Genomic DNA, 9440 nt, shown 5'->3' with positions numbered 1-9440 from the left:
GCAGCTCAATGATGATATGATACCTATGTTGATATCTTCTCCATTTCGTTTTCCTCCTCTTCACATGGACAGAAGTAAGAAAAGGAAGTGCTACATGTTCATGAATAGGAATGTAGAGTTCTCATCTCAGCCTTCTCACAAATTCTGCTTATGAATGCATACTTTTCCTCTTGGGAGTCTGATAAAAATATATAGGTTAATAGAAGTTGCATCAATTCTATAACATATGGAGTTTAGCTTATCAAGATATGTGGTGAATAACGGACAGAGAATGTTTCTTGAGACACTATTTTATATGTACAAAGTTTGGATTGTCTGTTGAAAGGAAAGTAGTGTCTCTTCCCGTTGGGCCCTTAATTTCTTGCAGGTTTAACCCCTTTAGGTTCTGGGCAACCTGGACTACCTGCTGTCACTCACTGTATTTTGTGAACTTCTCTTCCCTTGCTGGTTTCCATCTGGGATCCACAGTGTGATCTGAGTCCAAAGTCATCTAAATGTGTTATGTACTGTCTTCCTACAAACACTGGTTCTTCTGTGCACAGAGCTTGGACAATGAGGATCATAGGAAAAATTTTGCCCTGGCCTTTTAATTTGCTGTCTTAATTCAACTTTTGTGACATATTCTTGCCAATTGTAAACTCATATGTTGGATAATGAGGTTAAATTCTCTTGTTGTTCAGTCACTAAATTGTGTCCTATTCTTTGTGACCCTGTGGATTGCAACACTTCACCATGCTTCCTGCTTCCTGTTCTTCACCATCTCCTGGAGTTTTTCTCAAACTCACGTCCATTGAGTTGGTGATGCCATATTATCACCTTTTTTTTTTTTTTTTTTTTTGCTGAATATGTACTATATTTGTTCATTTAGAGCTTCTTCAACCTGGTTCTTGTGTAATGATGCAATATGCCAGAGTTTAACCACTTTTCTATGTATGGCTATTTAGATTGCTTTCAATATTTTGCAATTACAAACAATGCAGAAACGAACAGACCTACAAGCCTTCTCATATTTTTCTTTTTTTTAATATAAATTTATTTATTTTAACTGGAGGCTAATTACTTTACAATATTGTATTGGTTTTGTCATACATCAACATGAATCCGCCATGGATGTACACATGTTCCTCATCCTGAACCCCACCCCCCCACCTCCCTCCCCATACCATCCCTCTGGGTCATCCCAGTGCACCAGCCCCAAGCATCCTGTATCGTGCATCAAACCTGGACTGGTGATGCATTTCTTATATGATATTATACATGTTTCAATGCCCTTCTCCAAAATCATCCCACCCTCTCCCTCTCCCACAGAGTCCAAAAGACTGTTCTATACATCTGTGTCTCTTTTGCTGTCTCATATACAGGGTTATCGTTACCATCTTTCTAAATTCCATATATATGTGTTAGCATACTGTATTGGTGTTTTTCTTTCTGGCTTACTTCACTCTGTATAATCGGCTCCAGATTCATCCACCTCATCAGAACTGATTCAAATGTATTCTTTTTAATGGCTGAGTAATACTCCATTGTGTATATGTACCACAGCTTTCTTATCCATTCATGTGCTGATGGACATCTAGGTTGCTTCCATGCCCTGGCTATTATAAACAGTGCTGCGATGAATACTGGGGTACATGTGTCTCTTTCAATTCTGGTTTCCTCAGTGTGTATGCCCAGCAGTGGGATTGCTGGATCATAAGGCAGTTCTATTTCCAGTTTTTTAAGGAATCTCCACACTGTTCTCCATAGTGGCTGTACTAGTTTGCATTCCCACCAATAGTGTAAGAGGGTTCCTTTTTCTTCACACCCTTTCCAGCCTTTATTGCTTATAGACTTTTGGATAGCAGCCATTCTTACTGGCATGAGATGGTACCTCATTGTGGTTTTGATTTGCATCTGTCTGATAATGAGTGATGTTGAGCGTATTTTCATGTGTTTCAAGCCATCTGTATGTCTTCTTTGGAGAAATGTCTGTTAGTTCTTTGGCCCATTTTTCGATTGGGTCATTTATTTTTCTGGAATTGAGCTGCAGGAGTTGCTTGTATATTTTTGAGATTAGTTCTTTGTCAGTTGCTTCAGTTACTATTATTTTCTCCCATTCTGAAGGCTGTCTTTTCACCTTGTCTAGAGTTTCCTTGTTGTGCATAAGCTCTTAATTTTAATTAGGTCCCATTTGTTTAGTTTTTCTTTTTTTTCCAATATTCTGGGAGATGGGTCATAGAGCATCCTGCTGTGATTTATGTCGGAGGGTGTTTTGCCTATGTTCTCCTCTAGGAGTTTTATAGTTTCTGGCCTTACATTTAGATCTTTAATCCATTTTGAGTTTATTTTTTTGTATGGTGTCAGAAAGTGTTCTAGTTTCATTGTTTTACAAGTGGTTGACCAGTTTTCCCAGCACCACTTGTTAAAGAGATTGTCTTTTCTCCATTGTATATGCTTGCCTCCTTTGTCAAAGATAAGATGTCCATAGGTGTGGGGATTTATCTCTGGGCTTTCTATTTTGTTCCATTGATCTATATTTCTGTCTTTGTGCCAGTACCATACTGTCTTGATGACTGTGGCTTTGTAGTAGAGCCTGAAGTGCAGTTTGATTCCTCCAGTTCCATTTTTCTTTCTCAAGATTGCTTTGGCTATTTGAGGTTTTTTGTATTTCCATACAAATTGTGAAATTATTTGTTCTAGCTCTGTGAAAAATACCGTTGGTAGCTTGATAGGGATTGCATTGAATCTATAGATTGCTTTGAGTAGTGTACTCATTTTCACTATATTGATTCTTCTGATCCATGAACATGGTATATTTCTCCATCTATTAGTGTCCTCTTTGATTTCTTTCACCAGTGTTTTATAGTTTTCTATAGAATATGAAGGCATGGAATTTTCCCCTACATTTCACACCTCTTTTCAGATGACCAAGGTTACTCTCTGTAGAGAAATTTTGGCATGTTGATTGTGAATATCTCAATTCACAATAGAAACAAAACTGTTCTTTTATGAAAACATTTATACATTAATAATAAACACCTGAGAATCTTGAAAATTATGTATTCCATTATAACAAGCATTTCTAGCTCATTGTTAGGGTTGCAGTTTATTATTTTTATACTTTTTTGTCGATAGTGAATATTTTTCCATGATTTTGATTCCTTTATAATCATAGTAGAATCATAGAAGAACACACACAACTGGAAAGTACTTTTCCTTTGAAAATGAGAAATCGTTTATTTCAAAAGAAAATTTTTTGCTAGGTGATGTGTATTGGAATCCATTGTCATATATTTGCTAGGTAAGTATTAATGACATTACACAATACCTGTCGTACAGCATGTCCAATGTATATGCATGAATTATCTTAATAAAATTGCTTACATAAAGAGGAGGCTTCAATGAGGGATTTTATTTGTCCTTTCGGTTTGGACAGAAACCATGGGCAAGTAATGAAGCTTCAGGTATAATAATGATGTTTGATTCTAGTGAGCAAGTAAGAGACAAATATTCAAGTCAATGGCAGATTGTAACTGAAAAAGGTATTTCCTCCATGTGGTAATTAACATTAAAATATTTCAAATAATAGTGTGCTGTGTATGTTTAGATGCTGACTTCAATTAATACCCATAGGGTGGTTAATAGAATGTGAATTGACCAAATCTAGAATATAACATTTTAGATAAGGTGATTTTTGTACAGGAAGTCTTTTCTGAATTAAGAAAAAGAGTTTGTTAAGGGGCATAAGAGCCAATAGTAATAATGAAATCAGTGTTGCTTAAGACATGTGATATGTTGGGAAAACTGAGCAGGTCCCAATCCTCTTGCACGAACAGGACATAAGGTAGGGACGGGCCACGGCTCCTGCCAGCTGTGCTGTTCCAAGGCTCCTTTCTACTGCTCTTATTAACCGCATCCCAGAGAAGACCAGCCCTTGATAGAACTTCAAGGCCAGAGGACCTGCCATAACTGGTAACCATGGACCAGGTGTTTGCTTCATAGAGCAGGGCTTCCCTAGACTGCAGATTGGTTGTTTAAATGTTCTTGCCTGTGTTACACTCAATGCTCACACAATTAACAGAAAAAAAAATCTGAGCCTGAGGAGACCAAAGGACCCTACTTGACACTTTCTTCCTAGTCCTGCTTCCTTAAGAAGATATTATTTCCCATATTCTTGAAGAGAAGTCTCTTTTCCAATCTGTGTGTTAAGCTTCTGTTTTTAATTTTAATAACTGTATTTATGTTTCAATAAGTAAGAATTTCTACAAAGTATAAAAGTCACAGAGGAATGTGTCATGCAAAGTTAGTTATCCTCTCATGTTTTACATCAGATATGCAGGTCCATTCCTATTGTGCTCATGGATACCAATTTCTTCTGTATTTTCCAAAGATAGATGATAATATATGCACATATTCATTATTTTTCCATTCAGTAATACAACTATATACACTTTTTGCATCTTGAGGTTTTCTCATGTTAGCACAAATAGAGTTTCCTTTTTCACTTCAGTGACTGTAGAGTATTCCTGTGTAATTGTGTCTCAGGATTTATCTCACTACTGTATGACAGAGGGACTTTAAAGTTGTTTCCTCTTCTGGAATTACAACAACCCTGCAGCAAATATACTGCTACATATGTCATTTTCAACTTGGGTAAATAAACCTTCAAGATAAATTGCTAAACATGGACTTCTGTATCAGCAGTATTTGCATTTAAATCTTTGGTACATATTTGCACCAATTTTCACTCTCCCTAGCATTTATCAGAGACCCCCATTCCCTGGTATCCTTGCCAGCCAGTGTCCTGTCCAAACTCTTCTTTCTGGACCATCTGGGAGGTGACATAAGTCCCTCCTAATTTTACCTTGTACATCATTTATAATCAGTAAAGTTAAAAACAATTCTCTTGTATATTTCTGCCAATTTAAAAATGTCTTTGTTGCTTTTTCCTCACTGATTTATAAGGGCTCATTATAACTTAAAGAATTGATCTCTGTAACTGTATTATAGACAGCAAATGTTCTTCCTCTTCTCATTTGTTTCTTGCTTTTCTTAACACTTTTCTAGAATTAATCATTATCTTACAAGTTGTTTTCTGTTTATTAAAATTAACTAATTTAATCAAAATTTTTTTTTCTTTTTTGCATATCAGGCCCTGGTAATCCCTTTGGTAATAACTTTAGTAATTTTTTGGTAGTCAGTTTTTATTTTTAAGCTCCTCCTGAACAAAACTATAATGATAAACATATTTTAAAAATGAACTGTAGTGTTACACTTCTAAAACATAAGAAGCCTTTCAAAATATACTTAGTAGGGTTTCTCAGCCCCTTTCATATGATCACTGAGAAGTTTTACTCCCACACAAAGTGCTTTATAAGCCCCAGCGAATATTGCAATTAATGTCATGCTAGCCGTATCAAGGACATTTGAAATGAAGGACTTATTTTCAGTTGTTTCAATATCTTCTTTTAGCTAATCTATCTCTTTAGTTAGCTCCTCAGCTTCCTTTTTAAATCCTTCTGTAAGTATTTCTTTTTGCATCTGTAAAAAAGGAGATTCCCCTTTTGAAAATGCCCCAGATTAGCATTCTGTATCAAAGTTACAGGTGATATGCATGTGCATCTATTTCTCTAATACCTTAGATGTTTTTTGATATTAGTCTAATATTTGCAAACATTTGTACTAGGGAAGAGAGAACATCCAGGGTTTGGAGCTTCCATGTTCCCTCAAGACCATCTTTCTGGGCACAAAAGACTTGGGCCTAGGTCATGCCTGAAAACTACCCCAAGAAGGGGTTCCAGCCCTAAGAATACTCTTTGGGAGAATATGTGAGTGCATTCTAAATATTTGTCAGTTTCACTGAGGTAGAATGACCACACACATGTCACCAAAATGATACTCCTGACTTGCTTTAGAACTCTGGCCATCAAATTGCAGACAAAGAAAGTGTTTACTCTAGGTGTATAAAATGAATCAGGCAGACATGGAAACAAATATAGTAAGTTTTACAGTTTAGTATCCTGTATTTCATACCGGCACAATCTGATACCTTCAAGAACAGATGGAACTATTCCAGGTCTCTGACGGTTGTCCCCCAAATTCTAAGGACTCTAAGACTAAGGTCCTATTCACATGGGAACAAATGTGATGCTGTAATCACCATGAACAGCAGCCCAGGAGCCTGGGCCATGTTATTGGTCCCATTCAAATACTAACACTACAGAAAGTGCTGAGTCTTTCAGAGGTAAACCTTCAGCACGATTCACATCTCTTTGATATTACAGTGAATCCTATGTTTTTGTATTTCCCTCTGGGATCTGATTTAAGGTCAAATTCCTGTCCCTTTATTCCTGAGGAGTTAGGGGTTCCCCATCAGGCCCAGCCCAGGCCCATCTAGACTTACCTTCAGCTTGAGCTCTGGCATCATTTCCTGCTCTCTCAGAAGGGTTTCTCTTTCCCTATCCATCTTCTCTTACAGTTGGGTGAAGTTTTCTTTGAAGCTTCTCTCTTTTTTTAAATTTTATTTTATCTTTAAACTTTACAAAATTGTATTAGTTTTGCCAAATATCAAAATGAATCCGCCACAGGTATACATGTGTTCCCCAACCTGAACCCTCCTCCCTCCTCCCTCCCCATACCATCCCTCTGGGTCGTCCCAGTTGTGCTTCCATTTTTTGTTCCTCTTCATTCTGTTTCTCTCTTAGCAGCTCCTGTTCCCTCTTAGCTGTATCCTTTTTGGCACACTCAGCTCTTTTACAAGAGTTTTAAAGAGGGAAGAGTTGTGCTGAGCTGTCACCTCCTTTGCTCAGAGATAAAGTGGCTTTATTATTGTGGGAAGGAGTCTGACTGTTCCTGCTACTACATCAGACAACATGTTTCAGCCCCATGATATAGAAGCACTGATTGGATGTACATAAAACCCAAACTCCCCCGTTTATTTCCACATGTAGCAGAGAGGTTCCATGGAAGAAGAGGAAGGTCTGGTGTCAGGAAGTGTTTGTTCCCACATCTGCCAAAGGGCAGCACAGGAACCACCTTCCCCTTTGAGAGCTCAGTCCTCTCTGTACCTGCCATGGCCTTGTCCCCATCAGTGAGGGCCTGGTCTGCCTGCAGGATGGCTTCTTCTATTCCTCCCTGTGACTACAGGAAGCTCTGCAGGACCTCGTTGGCTTGAGGAAACAACAAGGATCAAAGACTCATCAGGCAGCAAAGATGTAGTGTCTTGCTATGGAAATTGTTGTTCAATAAATCTACAGACTGGATCCTGTAAATTCTCCATCCTTTGTAGGCTCCCCAAATGGTTACAGACCCTAGAATTCTGTGCAAGTCTACAAACCCCTACCATCCATTGTTCACATCTGCCATATCTGCATGTTCTTTTTCTCTTGACTAATGCTCATCTATTGTTTCTTTATTAGGGCATCATTTATGCATACTTCAACTTGTCCTTTCTACCTCATCTTCCTGGAAGCTTTCCTAAGCTATATTCTGAGTTTTGAATGGCTGCCAAGAACTCACAGCTACCCCACCAGTAAACCACTTGCTGGCTGTGTTGTCTTAAGCAAATTAATAATTTCTCTGTACATCAGAGTTCTCAATTTTATTATGGCATGACAGCAGTACCTAATTCATTATTCTGAGGACTAAAATCATTGTCTCATCAATATAGTGGAGTGGAAAGATCCTGAGTTCACCCCCAAAGTCTGTTTGCAAAACAACCATTGGTGAAAAACATGGAACCTATCAGAAGAGATCTCCTACAAATGGTGATATAAAGGAGGAACCACAGTGAGATGAGTAGGAGAAGTGGAGTCTCAATACAGTCAAATTCCATACCTCTGTGTGGGCTATTCACTATTGAGAGGATAATTATAACCCTAAACGTTTTCCAAGGAGTGAGAATTCCTAGATCTGTATCATCACCCACCCCTCCACCACAGCCATGGATCTAGCACCTTGAAGACAATCCTCAAGAATTTTGCTGTGAAGGCCAGTGAGGCTGAATTTCAGCAGTCCCAGAGGGCTTGGGGAAATAAGAATCCTAGCTCTTACAGGGTGCACACCAAATGTCACATGTCCCAGGACTCAGAGAATAAGCAGTAATTTGATAGGAGCCTGGGTCAGACCTACCTGCAGTGTGGGGCCTGAGCAAGGGGATTTATTGTTAGAGCCTGGGTCAGACCTACCTGTAGTGTGGGGCCTGAGCAAGGGGATTTATTGTTATTTAATGGAATGGTTTTTCCAAGAGTCATGTATGGATGTGAGAGTTGGAACTGTGTAGAAAGCTGAGCACTGAAGAATTGATGCTTTTGAATGGTGGTGTTGGAGAAGACTCTTGAGAATCCCTTGGACTGCAAGGAGATCCAACCAGTCCATTCTAAAGGAGATCAGTCCTGGATGTTCTTTGGAAGGAATGATGCTAAAGCTGAAACTCCAGTACTTTGGCCACCTCATGTGAAGAGTTGACTCATTGGAAAAGACTCTGATGCTGGGAGGGATTGGGGGCAGGAGGAAAAGGGGACGACAGAGGATGAGATGGCTGGATGGCATCACTGACTCAATGGACATGAGTCTGAGTGAACTCCAGGAGTTGGTGATGGACAGGGAGGCCTGGCGTGCTGTGATTCATGGGGTCGCAAAGAGTCAGACATGACTGAGCGACTGTACTGAACTGAACTGACTGAATCAAAGTGTGCTAGGAAGGTCAAATTTAAGAGCAAACTTATCTGGAGCTGCAACCAGGGGTCAAGTCAGCTGCCCTGGCTCGCCCCTAGGACTCCTCCTGCGTCTGGCTCCTCTGGAAACCCGATTCTTGTATTCAGAAGCTGAAAAGCCAGCAAGTTATTAAAGGCCATTCAGGTATTGATGGGGATTATGAGAAAAGAAATCAAAATTGAAAGAACATGGATTTAAAAAAAAAAAAAAAAACAGAGGCAGGAATCTGGATGAAATGTGGGAAAGACAGGGGATGACTGTTCCTCCATGCCTGGCTGGGTAAGCTTTTGTGTCTTCTACACAAGTGGCTTGAATGTGGCCCAAGTAATGTGCAGATGAGAGTTCAACAGTCTGTCTCTCAGGGGTGTTTTTGTGAGAGAGGGGTTTGTTTATAAATTTTTCTCCACTTGAAAAATGTTTCATTTTTTCCTTTCTAAAATGTTTCTTCTTTTTAACTCAGTGATTTTTTTTAATATAAATTTATTTATTTTAATTGGAGGCTAATTACTTTACAATATTGTATTGGTTTTGCCATACATCAACATGAATCTGCCACGGGTATACACATGTTCCCCATCCTGAACCCCCCTCTCACCTTCCTCCCCGTACCATCCCTCTGGGTCACCCCAGTGATTTTTTTTTAATTAGTAAAAGAAATATGTGTGTGTACAAAATCCTTAATTTTATAGCCCATAGTCACTATTTTTTTTAATTGGAGAATAATTGCTTCACAATGTTGTGTTGAT

This window comes from Bubalus kerabau, chromosome 6 (assembly GCF_029407905.1).
Source record: "Bubalus kerabau isolate K-KA32 ecotype Philippines breed swamp buffalo chromosome 6, PCC_UOA_SB_1v2, whole genome shotgun sequence".
Classification (NCBI taxonomy): domain Eukaryota; kingdom Metazoa; phylum Chordata; class Mammalia; order Artiodactyla; family Bovidae; genus Bubalus; species Bubalus kerabau.
Note: the sequence above shows the minus strand (reverse complement) of the source record.